General features: G+C 45.0%; 1 protein-coding gene across 4 annotated transcripts in view; it reads left to right on the forward strand.

Annotated features, from left to right (window-relative positions):
• Positions 1-527: 527 nt before the first annotated feature.
• FRMD4B (FERM domain containing 4B) overlaps positions 528-14413 on the forward strand; it is a 339770-nt gene continuing 325884 nt past the window's right edge. For all 4 annotated transcript variants that reach the window (XM_068557491.1, XM_068557496.1, XM_068557494.1 and 1 more), the window contains exon 1: positions 528-968. The gene's annotated coding sequence lies outside the window, so the exon portion shown is untranslated. The remainder of the gene's footprint in view (positions 969-14413) is intronic.

The raw sequence follows: 14413 nt of genomic DNA on the forward strand, positions 1-14413 counted from the left end.
TTTCTCTGTCTTTGTCTCTCTGTCTCTTTTCTTTCTCTATACCTTCCCTCCCTCCATTCCTTCCTATTTTTTTCTTTCAAGAGCAGAAACGCCAGTTTGCGGGAATCTCAAGTTAAGTCATTAGCCAGACCCAGTCCCATCCCTGGCTAGATTCTGTGCTTCCCGCAGCCGCCGGTGTCTCATTCATTCCCTTTATTCTAAGGGCAGTCGAGTCTTGGGATGCTTGAAGCCACGGAGGCGGAATCAAGTCCCTCCCAGAGCTTTTGAGTCGGAGGGAGAGATGATAGGCGCGGGCTGGTGACCCCCTCCCTTTCCCCCCACTCTTGGGAGCGCCAGCCGCTCCGCGCCCCTTGGCACCAGTACCTTTTCTCTGTAGGGAAGGCGAGCCCAGCCCGCCGTGGCGCGGCGGGGGCCGAGGGCGCCCCCTCCCTTCCTCTCGCTCCCCCTCCCCTTCCTCCCCTCCCGATACAATGACTGGGCCGGAGCAGCGCATCAGAGGAGTCTCATTGGCAGCGGCCGCCCCAGCCCCCGGAGAGGCGGCGGGCGGGGGCGGCTGGGGAGAGAGGAGCCCAGAGCTGGGGCTGACAGCAAGAGGAGGCAGGCAGGACGGAAGGACTGCAGGACGCGAGGAAGGCGGCCTGGGGCGCTGCTTTAAGTGTGGATCAAAGCGAGGACGCGCGGCGAGCGACGGCGGGGGCGACGAGCAGCCCCGGGCTGGGGGATGCGGCGGGAGCTGGCTGCCCTGCGAGCCCGGGAGTAGGTCTGCGCGGCTCACGTGCAGAGCAGGAGCTTGAGCAGAGAGGAGGAGGAGAAGGAGGAAGGCAGACGCCGGGGAAGGCTCTGCGCAGAGCGGAGTTGTGGGGCTGGCGCAGAGCCGGGTCCCCAGGTCCCGCGCGGTGAGCAGCCGAGACAATAAAGTAGCGGTCGACAGCCCCCCCGAGCGCCCGAGGCTGGAAGCAGCAGAGCAGGTAGGTGGGCGACTGCCCCGGGTGCCCCGAGCGCGCAGCTGGGGGCGACCGTGCGACGCGGCCGCAGCGGCGCTTGCAGTGCGCCCGGGGCGCAGCGCGCGCGTTTGGAGACCCCCAGTGGAGGTGCGGGTCCCGGGCTCTCCCGCGGGCAGGAAACCCCGCCCCGCCGCTCCCCTGCTGCCTGCAGCCTCCGCCGGAGTCCCTTGGGCACTTGGCGCGGCGCTTTGGTTGCTTTGGTGGTGTGGAGACAGGAAGTTTGGCGGTTTCGGGGCGTTGGCGCTGGTGGGGTTTGCAGGCGCGCCGCCAGGGACCATGTGCTTTGGTTGCCGCGCGTTCGTGGGAGGTGGGGAGAAATGCTGATGAATCCCAGGTCGGGCTGCCCAGAGATACTTTCAAAACGCGGCGAGAGGAGTGGAGGGCGGAAATCCCTTGCGTTTGCAGAGGATACTAAGGGTTTGGTTTGGCTGCCCTTTTCAAATAGGTGTGTCTGATCCTTGCCCCTCCTATGTTGAAGTGGCTGTATGCGTGTGGATCGCTCCCTATCTATTTTCTGGAGTATTTCACTTTTTACTTTCATCTGGGGAGGGAAAAACAAAGATGATATTTTGGGAAATGCCATTCGATTTGGACTAGGGGATGACCTCTTCCTTTGCATTGAATGACCTGTGCTCCGAACGATACTGCTGAGCAGTGCCTGGTCTTGTTCACAAAAGGGGCGAGAGCTCGTATTAAACCTTCCCCGGGCCTGAGAAAGCTGCAGCAGGAGGAGGTCTCTCGTTCTCCTTTGTGTGGCCGCTTCCTTCCAGATTTGAGAGGGTTGGGCTAGGCGCTCCTGGGTGGGGTAATAATTATCTTGAACATTCCTGCGATCTGCTAGGACTTGTAAGCATACCAGAGCCAACTCCTCTGAACTTTGCGAACCGACTTGGTCTGCTTGCTGGTACCCAATTCCAGGCTGCGTCTGGAAGGTGGCCCCTTGGTGGGGAAAAAGACCCGCGAGTGCTGACAGCCGCAGTCTTTCCGGAAAGGTGGTTGATCCTTCAAGGTTAGCTAGTTTCTGGATACCCCAGAAACTTGTCAACTCATTTGGAGGTTGGGTACAAGATTTTAGCGCAATCCCTGGCATGCTGTTTCCTGTCCTAAAGAGAATGGAGCTTCCATATCAAACGTCTGCAGGGGAAGAGAAGCAGCTTCGCCTTACTTAACCTCACCAAGCTGCTTGCTCTTTGATCTCCCACACACATACTGTTAGGAATGGCGCTTAAGAGAGCTTACTATGGGACAGGCACCCCAATAGGCAGTTTTGGGGCATCATAAATAGTCCACGGAGTGGTAAACCAAGCCCTAGAGCGAGGTTAAGTAACCTGCCATAAGTTACACTGGTGATTTTTGGTTTACATGAGGTCTGTTTCCAGATGCCAGGGTCTTAACTGTAGCAGTGCCTCTAAAAAGGCTGTGCCGTGGTGGCATTGATGATGATGAAACAAAAATAATTACAATCATAACAACAATAACTACCTCCTGTGTTTTTCATAAGATTAAATCAGATGATGTTTAAAAGAGTGACTGAACCAAGGTGAGCACTCAGTGTATATTTTGGTCTCTAAATGTCATAAACTAGGTGATGGGTATACTCCTGACTCTGTGAGTCTTCCTTCTTTTTTGTATATCTGAAAAATTGGAAATAAAGAGTAAATGTACGTGCACTCACGCGCACACCACACACATTCACCTCTACCTTTTTTTTTTTTTTTTAATAGCTACTTTATTTATTTATTTATTTATTTATTATTTTTGGCTGTGTTGGGTCTTCGGTTCGTGCGAGGGCTGTCTCTAGTTGCGGCAAGCGTGGGCCACTCTTCATCGCGGTGCGGGGACTGCTCTTCATCGCGGTGCACGGGCCTTTCACTATCGCGGCCCCTCCCGTTGCGGGGCACAGGCTCCAGACGCGCAGGCTCAGTAATTGTGGCTCACGGGCCCAGCTGCTCCGTGGCATGTGGGATCTTCCCAGACCAGAGCTCGAACCCGTGTCCCCTGCATTAGCAGGCAGACTCTCAACCACTGCGCCACCAGGGAAGCCCTCACCTCTACCTTTTGAACAGTGCTTGTTACATTTCCTAAAAGAGGGTCAGAAGAACTCACGCAATTCCCAGAACTTCTTGAACAGAAGAGGTTTATCGTTTCCTCATGGCATCTGCAGGTATTAATTAAACACTTCATTTGCTTCAATTCAGTAATGCAGGTGGAATGCATTTGAACACTATGATGATGGAAAATGAAGAAATCTACCTAAAATACCATTATAGTGAGGTCTGATTTTCATGATCACTGGGAAAGTTCTCAGAAGTCACCTCTCCTGGGTGTGCAAGTGATTGTCTTAAACTTCACTTGGTTTTGAAATGAATAATGGTTTTGAATTTTCATTTTCGCCACGGGAAAGTTAATGGGCCTTCTCAAACAGGCAGACAAATGTGCTTGAGCCTGACAAGCTGGAAAAGTGTGGGAGGAGTTAACTCTACAGCCACTCCAGAGTGGAAATGCAGAGTTTTCTCAGGACTGTTTACTTGACTGGCCTCTATTTCCAGCAAGCCTGAGAATCCGAGCTCTCCGTTTGATTCCACAGATTTAATCAAGACTCTGCAGTGCTTTTGAGCAGACAAAAAGGAAGTTTTGGCTAACTGACAATACAAATAAGGTACATGGAAAACAGTTAAAAATACCCTGTCTTGTCCAGCCTGCAGTAATTGTCTGAAATTTCAGGAACTTTTCATAGTTATTTTACACATGTAAGTGAAGGCATCAGGCTTATTATACTGCAAGGGATTTCTCTCTCTGTCCCTCTCTTCTTCCCTCCCCCACTTACTCCTTCTCTCTCCCTCCCTCCCTCCATCCCACCCTCTGTCCTTCCCTCTCTCCCTCACTCCCCCTAAATCTGCCCCAGAGATTTGATCTTATTATGAAGGCACTATTTTTACATATTCAGTGATTGCTGCGGTTCACTGAAATTGTTATCTTTAACCTGTAGATAAATAAATCATGTAACTCGGCTCATCAGCAAGACTTGGGTGTCTATTTCCTTACTTAGCTATCTCTCTTCTCTCTCTTTTTAGGCATGGTTTTTGTTTTGTTTTAGAACTCCACTTATCTTTTTTTTTTTGTAATTTATTTATATTTAGGTCATTAAGATTTTTTTCTCCTGGTAAAATGTGCGTCCTGTGCGGTCAGAGAGAACTGGTGAGACAGCAATTTTCTATTGCTAGATGCTTAATTTAGGGGCCAAACCTCCTATTTTCCTCAATAACCTGATTAAAATTATCACGTCATTTAAAAAAAATCTCATCCTGGTGAAATCAATTTTTAACCTAATCTCATAAAGCAGTGTTTTTCAAAATGAAGGTCATGAAATCAATTTAGTGGGTCGCACCAGTATTTTTTTAAAGTATTACAGGACAGGAAGTATCACCATCATCATATGTTAGTGAAGGTTCTGTAGTTTCATGAAACTTTGGGTCAGTCCTGTATCCGGGGTTGTGTGCAAACTCTGGGTTGCAGGATTAAATGTAATTCATACTGTGAGTTGCTGTCAAAAAGTTTGGGGGCTTCCCTGGTGGCTCAGTGGTTGAGAATCTGCCTGCCAATGCAGGGGACACAGGTTCGAGCCCTGGCCTGGGAAGATCCCACATGCCGCGGAGCGACTAGGCCCGTGAGCCACAATTACTGAGCCTGTGCTCCGCAACAAGAGAGGCCGCGATAATGAGAGGCCCCCACTTGCCACAACTAGAGAAAGCCCTCGCACAGAAACGAAGACCCACCACAGCCATAAATAAATAAATAAATAAAAATTAAAAAAAAAAAAAAAAAAAGAGCATCTTGCTCAGGGCTGAACAGTGACTTCAGGATCTGATTCTTTTCATCTTAAGCTCTGCCTTTCTCTTCCTTCCTTTTGGTTCCTTGTTGGGTGGCAAGATGACTGTAGCAGTTGCCCGTTTACACAATTCCAGGTTCAAGTCTAGCAGAAAAAGCATAAACCGTCCTTCCCCAGTTGTTGAGCAAAAAGTCTCAACACCAGTTCTGATTAGCCCAGTTGGCTTGGCTGGAGGAAACCCCATCGCCCTAGTGGTGGAGTCCTATCCAGGCCATATGGACCATGGACGCTGGAGGCCTGGACCTCCAGATGAATACAGTTGCTGGAAAAGGGGCAAATGGATGCCAGGAAGTTGAATAAAGTTCACCACAATTTTCAAGTGCCTAACTCAGTGTAGGCTGATTTCTGTTCTCTTTGATGCCCAAAATGATGGAGGACGAACTGAATTATATTCAGGCACATAGATTATCAATATGATTTCTCATGTGTGTAAGGAAAGCCTTAGCTGTCACTTTTACCATGGTCAGTATCAGGACTTGGAGATCACAATGCAGAGCAGGTCAAATAATGGTGGTTTTTGTACTTTCCAGTGACACTGAGGGAAAAAGGCAGATACATTGATTTAAAACCCACTATAGACCCTAAGTCTCTTTTTTGCATCTATGTGCAAATCTTGGAAGGCAGTTATTTTAATCAATGTGTTGTGCAAATGTGGTGAAAGTAGTTATTTAGAGTAGTGTCTTCAGGCAAATTATTTGAAGAGTACGCCTCCTTATGGGCCAAGGTGAATGAGTTCTCTGCTTTGCAGCTCTTCATCTTGGAGATATTTATCTGTGTCTATGTTGCTTCACCCCTGGGTATGTGCTGCTTTTAATTGTGCTCTGTCACTTTATGTACAATTATCCATTGGGAAGGGAACCCTATTGTTTGCAGCTGGGAGGATAATGTTTACTCCTAGCAGAGGATCCCCGGAAGTCAGGTGATCATGCTGGCTTGCCTGGGTCAGTCCTGGTTAATATCTGCACCTCCAGTTTGAACGATAAATTACATGGTCACTTCACCTATAAAGGCTATTTTAGGGGGCCATGATTAGGGGTCTTTTTAATAGATTAAATTATAAAGAACTCCTCTCACCAGGCAAGATTAAATGGTATTTAAGGATGCGTGCTCAAGTGGTAGAAATATTATAAAGGAAAGCAAAAAAGTGAATGCCGAAAAATCATGAGAGTGTGGTGGGTCTCAACCAGGGGTGATTTTGCCCCTCTGGGGACATTTGTCAGTGTAAAGAGAAATTGTTAGTTGTTGCCACTTGCGGGAGGGTGCTAATGGAATCTAGTGGGGACCAGGGATGCTGGTAAACATCTTAACCATGCACAGGACGGTCCCCACAACAAAGAATCATCCAGCCCCAAATGTAGGTAGTGCTGAGGTTGAGAAACCCCTGGACAGTGGTTACATTTGAAGGGGAGGGAGGGAAAGAGTTTAGGAGTTTCTGGGGCAGCACAGTGATGGATACATGGCTTTTCACTTGGAGATAATTATGGAGCTGTATACTTATATTTTGTTCACCTTTTTATGTATGTTATACTTAAAAAATTTTAAAGCATTAAAAAAGTAAAGTTCTTACCATAATTGAAGGGTGAAACTCCTGATGCCTGGTAGCAACTTGTTCCGATGTAAAGACCAAGTATATAATAGTAGAACTAATGATAATAAGAGCTGCTCACCTGTGCTGGGAATTACACTGCCAAGATTACGTAATATTTGTCAAATTGGCAAAGTCTGTGTGTTGACCAGTCTTTTACAGAAGAGCAGGGTAGGTTGTGGTTATAAACACTGGCTCTCATGTCAGATGACCTGCCCTCAAATCCAACTGCACCACTTACTGAATGTGTGACTTTGAACAAGCGGCTTAACCTTTTTTGTGCCTCAGTTTCCTCATCTCTAAAATGGGGAGAATAAGATTTCCTACCTCATTGGGTGATTATGAGGAGAAAATAAGTGTTTCACGCAGCGCCTGCTACATATTAAATATTCCATAAATGTTAACTTTTTCCTAGCTTTGTGGAGGCTAGGAAGAAGTAGAAATAGCTATATTTTTTATTGAACACTATGTACCACATTTCAGTCTAAGCATTTTTCAGCTATTGTTTTCTTTATTCTTACGAATCCTGTGATCTGGGTGTTAAGGCCATTTGTTGTTATTACTCCCATTTTACAGATGAGGAAAACTGAGACTTAATGAAATTAGCAAGGAATAGAGGCTTAATTGCAACCCCAAGTCATTTTGACCCCAGAGCCTCTGCTCTCATTTATTGTGTCATATTGTTAGACTTGGAAGGGAGCTTTGAGATCAACTAACCTTCAAAAATGAGCCCCAAAGATGGGATGTGACTTGGCAAGTTATTTAGGGATGGTGTAGGGCCAGAACCGAGGTTTTCTGCCTCCCACGACCATCTATATTTTGAGGACACATGCATCCATCTCACAAAGCAAACGTGCTGAGTGGGAGCAGGCATGGACCAGGAACGCTAGATGTAGTGTTGGGGAGATGTCTTCTAATCCAGCTACAAAAAGTCTAGTGCTGTGTTACTGGCGTAGGTGAACCCCTGGTGAATATGAGTTAATTTTAGATGATAGATGGAGAATCATTTTACTTTAGTGATTATTTATTTATTTTAATGTGTACCCCCCCCAATTTTTTTTCACTCAGACCTTCAAACTTTATTAAATAGTAGATTTCTTTCTGCCTTGCCAAATAACTATTAACAGACAATATTATTGCTTAAGATGAGGCTAGCAAGACACAGTGTTAATGTAAAATCACTTAAAAATGTATATTAGGTAAAACATAGGGTGGGTAGTATTGAAAAATGATGAAAGCTACGAAGGGGAAGATGTGAATGACTGAAGTCCAGGGAATACTGGGCTAGAGCAACATCTCTCCAACTCTGTGCACAGGAATCAGTTGGGAATCAGATACTGATTCAGTAGATCTGGGGCAGAGCCTGAGATTCTGCCTTTCTAACAAGCTCCCAGATGATGCTGATGGTGCTGGTCTATGGACCACAGTTTGCCTAGGAAGGGATCAGAGAATCTAGAAGATTCTTGGACATGTGCTGGGTGCCATGGAGGATTCAAAGAAATGTAAGGCACAATGAGATATCACCTCACACCTGTCAGGGTGGCTATCATCAAAAAATCTTCAAATGACAAATGTTGGCGAGGATGTGGAGAAAAGAGAACCCTCCTACATTGTTGGTGGGAATGTAAATTGGTGCAGCTACTGTGGAAAACAGTATGGAGGTTTCTCAAACAACTAAAAATAAAATTACCATATGACCCAGCAATTCTACTCCTGGGTATGTATCTGAAAAAACAAAAACACTAATGTGAAAAGATGCATGCATCCCAATGTTCATAACAGCATTATTTACAATTGCCAAGATATGGAAGTGACCTAAATGTCCATCAAGAGATGAATGGAAAAAGAAGATGTGACATACACACACACACACACACACACACACACAAACACACTGGAATACTACTCAGTCATAAAAAGTGAAATTTTGCCATTTCCAACAATATGGATGGACTTGGAGGGTATTATGCTAAGTGAAATAAGTCAGAGAGAGAAAGACAAATACTGTATAACTTATACGTAGAATCTAAAAAAATAAAACAAACTGGTGAATATAACGAAAAAGAAACAGACTCACAGATATAGAGAACACGTTAGTGGTTACCGGTGGGGAGAGAGAAGGATGAAAGGGCAAAACAGGGGAGAGGATTCAGAGGTACAAACGATTAGGTGTGAAATAAATAAGCTACAAGGATATATTGTACGACACAGGGAATATAGCCAGTATTTTATAGTAACTATAAATGGAGCAGAACTTTTAAAAATTGTTGATCACTATATTGTACACCTGTAACTTATATTGTACATGAACTATACTTCAAAAAAAAAAACCAAAAAAACACAAAGAAATGTAAGGGAATCCCGTTTCCCAGAGGCTTAAGCTAGTTGGGGAGAGAAGATGTGAATGAAAGTGGGTGGTAAACTCCCCCATCCAGAGAAAGTGTAAACTCCCCCATCCAGAGAAATTGTAAACTCTCCCATCCAGAGAAAGTGCGACACCAAAAGAGAGATACAGGGACGGTGATCTGCCCCAGAGTTGCTGCAGTGGGGTAGCGGGAGCGGGTAGGGTTTCACTTTGGCCTGAAAGATTTGTAGCAGCAAGTGGAGAGTTCCCAGACAGGCTTGATGAGCAGGAGGAAGGGTACAAGGAACACGGAAGACTCCAAAAAATGCCTGCGCCAGCAAAGTGGAGATTTCAGGAACAATCTGATCAGTACACTGAAACGTTCACTTAGGATAACCTCCCTTTGCAAAGAACAAGCCCCATTTCCCAGTCGTAATAGTCCCCATTTGTTGAGTCCCTATGAGTGCCAGCTACTTGCCGAGTGCTTTCCAGACAGTATATATTTCATTCCATTTCCACCATGAACCACCGTAGCTCACACTTTATAGAGGTGAAAACGGAGGCTTGGAGAGGCTGCATCACTGTTCAGAATCACACAGCTGGTTAGTGATAGACCTGGAATTCAAAGTCAACCGAGTCTGTGCTCTTGGACGTCACACTGCAAGTGGCTCTGCTTTGTGTTATCCCCGACAGTCACAGCCTGAGACGCTCAGCTCTCGAGAGAGAGCATAGCTTACCGGACATTCTAATGGCTCATCTTGTTTCAGGTAAGAATATTGCCCTCTAAAACAGATCCTGAACCCTCAGCCAAAGTTGATCATATTCCTTTCTGCCTTGCTGAATAAACTATGACCAGACTGGAGTTTTTAGCATTGTGACCTTCCATGAGAAATAAGTTCAAAACTGCCCCCTCGCCCCACCCCCGCTCCTGCAAATAAACACTGAATGTTTTGTTGCAACGAGAAGGCGCTTTGCTTTGGAAATCACCAAGTAGCCTAGAGAGACAGTTATTGGAAATAATTATGCCTCTGCCACAGCATGGGGCCCATCACTGCCCTTCCTGATTCAAAACGTCTTTCTGGAATACCAGCATCCACGTTCCAGCTGGTGCTTATAATAGCCGACAGCGGCGGTAGGGAACCCAACAACGGATGAGGCCTGAGGATTGTTTTCCGGCTTCCCTTGTTGCACCTGACTGAGCCCATCCCATCAATTCAGTCCTCGAAAAAGAGCAGGGGGGCCATATGTGACCTGGGTGGGAGGCACGAATCACAGAGCCAGCTCTGGCCCTGGTTCATCCAAGTGTACTACCCCGGCAGGGTTCTGCCAGATGAAGGAGGAGCTGGGGAGAAAGGGGTGCGGTGACCCTGGGTGGAGAGTCAGAAAAGCTGAGTTCTGATCACAACTCAACAGCAGACTGACCTTAGCCTATGTTAATTACCTCTCTGGATTTGTCAAGTGGGGGATGATCTTTACACTATGAACCTCCAGAAGTGCCCTCTGACCTTCAAATCTTATTAAAGATTTGCACTTTATCCACAGCCGTTGCACTGTTCTCACTTTAACTTTTTTAAAAAAGGGCTCGGAGAACACACAAGTGATTACTAATGTGCAGAGGATGGGGGAGGGGCGAGATAGGCATAGGGGATTAAGAGATAAAAACTACTATGTATAAAATAAATAAGCTACAAGGATATATTGTACAGCCCAGGGAATATTTTTTAGACTGTGTTTTTGTTTATCTATTTAAAGAAATTTCTAAAACTTTTAAAATAAATTTATTTATTTTTTTATGGCTGCCGGGTCTTCGTTGCTGCACGCAGGCTTTCTCTAGTTGCCTCGAGCAGGGGCTACTCTTTGTTGCTGTGCGCGGGCTTCTCACTGAGGTGGCTTCTTTTATTGCGGAGTACGGGCTCAGTAGATGTGGCTCGCGGGCTCTAGAGCACAGGCTCAGTAGTTGTGGTGCACGGGCTTAGTTGCTCTGCGGCATGTGGGATCTTCCGGGGCTAGGGATCGAACCTGTGTCCCCTGCATTGGCAGGCGGATTCTTAAGCACTGCGCCACCAGGGAAGTCCTGTTTTTTATTTTTATTTTTGGTGGCACCCGCGCAGCTTGCACGTTCTTTGTTCCCCCACCAGGGATTGAACCTGGGCCTTAGGCAATGAAAGCATGGAGTCCTAACTGCTGGACCGCCAGGGAATTCCCTAGCCAATATTTTATAATAACTTTAAATGGAGTATAATCTATAAAAATATTGAATTACTATGTTGTACACCTGAAACTAATGTAATATTGTAAATTAACTATAATTTTTAAAAAGTCTCATAAATAAATGCGTTTAAAAGAGCTTCTTTATCAGTAGTGTGTTGGTGGAACATTTCAGTAAAATTACTTGCTGTGTAGTAAAAGTGATCCTCGGTGTAACTTGTTCTATCAAGTAACCTTTCAGTATTTAAATAAATCTCAAAACATTAATATAGTGTGACTTCTTTGATAAATCAGGAAAGTTAAGGGTATTTGAGGCAATCACAAATGAACTGATTGCATCCATTTAAACATGCAACTTGAAATGCAGGATCCTGATTAGGTAATGAAAACCATGTGCCCTTAGAGTGGGAACAGAGAGCCCAATCCCACCGGGGCCGTAAGACTCAAATTGAGGACATATCATGGTAATTTGCTCCAACTGTGTTAAATTAATTCAATTTGTATTTTGAAGAGAAAAAAAGAAGGGTGCTGTTTTATATACTTCCCTGTGCCCATTCTAGCTGTACTTTCACTTCCTAAAGAGTGGGCTGTCCAGTTTACTAGAGGTCAAAAGTTTGATTCAAACAAATTAAGAGTAAGAAAGCACTTTTGCAATGATTCAGCTGCTTTGAACAGTTCAAGTCTTGAGTGGTTCTTGATGTACTTTCTAGCACTGAGCTTAATTACACTTGGAAAAGCGTACTGGAAAACTATCATTGGTCCTTTTTAGATTTCAGAGAAAAGCTGTGAAAATGATAAAGGGTATTTAAAAATTGACAGTTTGTCAACAAGTGTTCATGCTATTGGATAGATTCTTTCAGTCTATAACAAGAGGGGGAAATGTAACTTTGCCTTCTTTCAGAGTATACAATGAAAACTCCCCCCTACCCCCTACCCCACTTCTCCTACAGTTTCATTTATATAATATTGTCAAGGAATAAGAAATTTGTTTAACTAAAGTGATTTCTCCAGGTGATTAAAGCTTACCTCTGCCCACCTAAATTATTTTTGCTTGAACAAAACATTTTCTGATGGAAACATGGCACCTTCTTCTTTACTTTTTTACATGGAGTTTGTAAATGTGGTTAGAGCTTTCCTTGACTTGGGCTCCTCATGATAAACATCACTTTAAATTCCTTGCCATCATCCTGTTACTCTTTGACAGCTGACTTGTGTGTGGGCCTGAGAGCCTCTGTATAAATAATCACATATTTTTATTCTTTTGTAGGTGCCATTATTCCTAATAATAGGGCTCCTTTGAGTAGTTAGCAAATCCCAGGCAGGGTGCTAAGAATGTCCTATGCATTATAGTCTTGGCTAATCTGCCAAACACCCCTGCCCCTAAGAAATGAGATTATTCCTTCTACTTTATGGGTGAGAAAATTGAGATTTAAGAAACTAGTAGTGAGTTGTGGAGTGGGGATTTGAACCTGGATCTCTAAGTGAGAGATGCCTGTTGATAGGTAATACAAGAGTTGCCTCTTGCTCTGTTTCTCTTCTCTGCATATTTCTGTCTATCTTCCTGCTTTTAAAACCTTCACCCAGGTAAGAGCCCAAAATGAGGTGTGTGCCTCTTTTACAGGGCATTTATTGGTATCTTCTTCCTTGAGTGTGGTTATGAGAATATTTCTGCTGATTCCAGGTTCCCAGGCATCTTCTGCATAGTTGCAGTTTCGGGAAGTCAAACGTGTGAATTCACCACTATGTGTGCTAAGTCTTTGGGTAGACTGATTATAGGATTTATTGCATTATGGTTTAGTGACATAATCAAGAAACCTGCGATCAGAGGAATGCCTGGCCAGTCTATAACTCAGGGGTCAGCACACTTTTTTCTGTGAAGGGCCAGGTACTAAATATATTAGGCTTTGCAGGCCATATGGTCTGGGTTGCAGCTACCCAAATCTGTCTTTGCAGGGCAAGAATAGCCACAGATAAAACATAAAATGATGCATGAAGCTGTATTCCAATAAAACTTTATTTACAAAAACAAGCTGTGGGCAGGAGTTGGCCCACAGGCTTGTCGTTTTGCCAACTCTTGTTATGATGGATAAAAGAACCACTCAGGGTATTTTAAAAGCCAAAGTAGGTAGAGAGTTCAGAGGCCGTGTAGAGTAGTGACTTCGCGCAGGGACTCTGGAGACAATGCCTGGATTTGTCTCCTGGCTTCACCACTAACTACTGTAACTTAGTGTAACAAATATCTTAACCTCTCAGTTTTCTGTCTTTAAGATTGGGAAAATAATAGTCCTTCCCTCTCAGGGTTGCTTTGAGAATTGTTTGTAAGGTACTGAGAGCCATGCACAGGACAAGAAAAGCACTACGTAACTTTTTGTGAAATTAAGAATCGTAACGAATCCAATTTCTAGTGAGCTAAAATATCATAACATGTTGATGGAAAGAATGGAGACTTCCTTTGCTCTGAGTGAAGTGGAGGGCAGTGATAGTTCCCGTTGGATGGATGGATGTGTGGTGGGAGGGAACGGCTTTGTGAAGCCTTAGTGAAGACAGCACAATGGGTCAGACAAGGCTGTGGCCCGGGAGTTACAGGAAGTGGGCTCCAGACCACAGACAGTCTTTGACTTACAAGTCACTTCCCTTTAGGGCCTTGGTTTCTGCATCCATAAAATAATGGGGTTCACCTCGATTAGTGGATATAGGCTGGCTGCTCACAGGTTGTATTCTGCCTACAGAGAATTTGATTAGTTCCTAGAGTGTTTTTTTAAACATTTGAACTCATCATCAGCAACTATGAATCAGGAGATTCCACAAAAATTCAGGATTCCTGTTTTTTGTTAAAAATTCAGAAGCTCTAACAGCACTGGTTGCATTCCTGCCTGGCAGCTGTGGACCGGCGCTGGGGCATGGCGGCCCATGGGCTCTATTACGGATTGCCGTAGCAGAGGGCATACGTGCCCAGTCTGTACCCTGGCCCTGGCCTTGGCCTCTCAGTCAAGCCAGCTTGACTTCCCACCACCTCTGCCTGCATTCATTTGTCTGAGGACTTTCTCTGACTGTGGAAGTGATAGTTTGGAAGTGCTGGAGAATTAAGACCCATCTCTCCAGTGATGAAGGGTTTAGCATCTGGATACTCCAGGTCCCTTGCCCATCTGGTAGGATAACTAAGATGAATGTTCTGCACCATTTCCTAGAGTTTCCCCATGGCATTAAACCCTGGTCACTCATGGTGATAGTTGATTTAATAGGACCTTTTTTTTAAAAAAATTAATTAATTAATTAATTTTTGGCTGTGTTGGGTCTTTCGTTTCTGTGCCAGGGCTTTCTCTAGTTGTGGCGAGCGGGGGCCACTCTTCATCGCGGTGCGCGGGCCTCTCACTATCGCGGCC

This window comes from Eschrichtius robustus, chromosome 12 (assembly GCF_028021215.1).
Source record: "Eschrichtius robustus isolate mEscRob2 chromosome 12, mEscRob2.pri, whole genome shotgun sequence".
NCBI lineage: Eukaryota > Metazoa > Chordata > Mammalia > Artiodactyla > Eschrichtiidae > Eschrichtius > Eschrichtius robustus.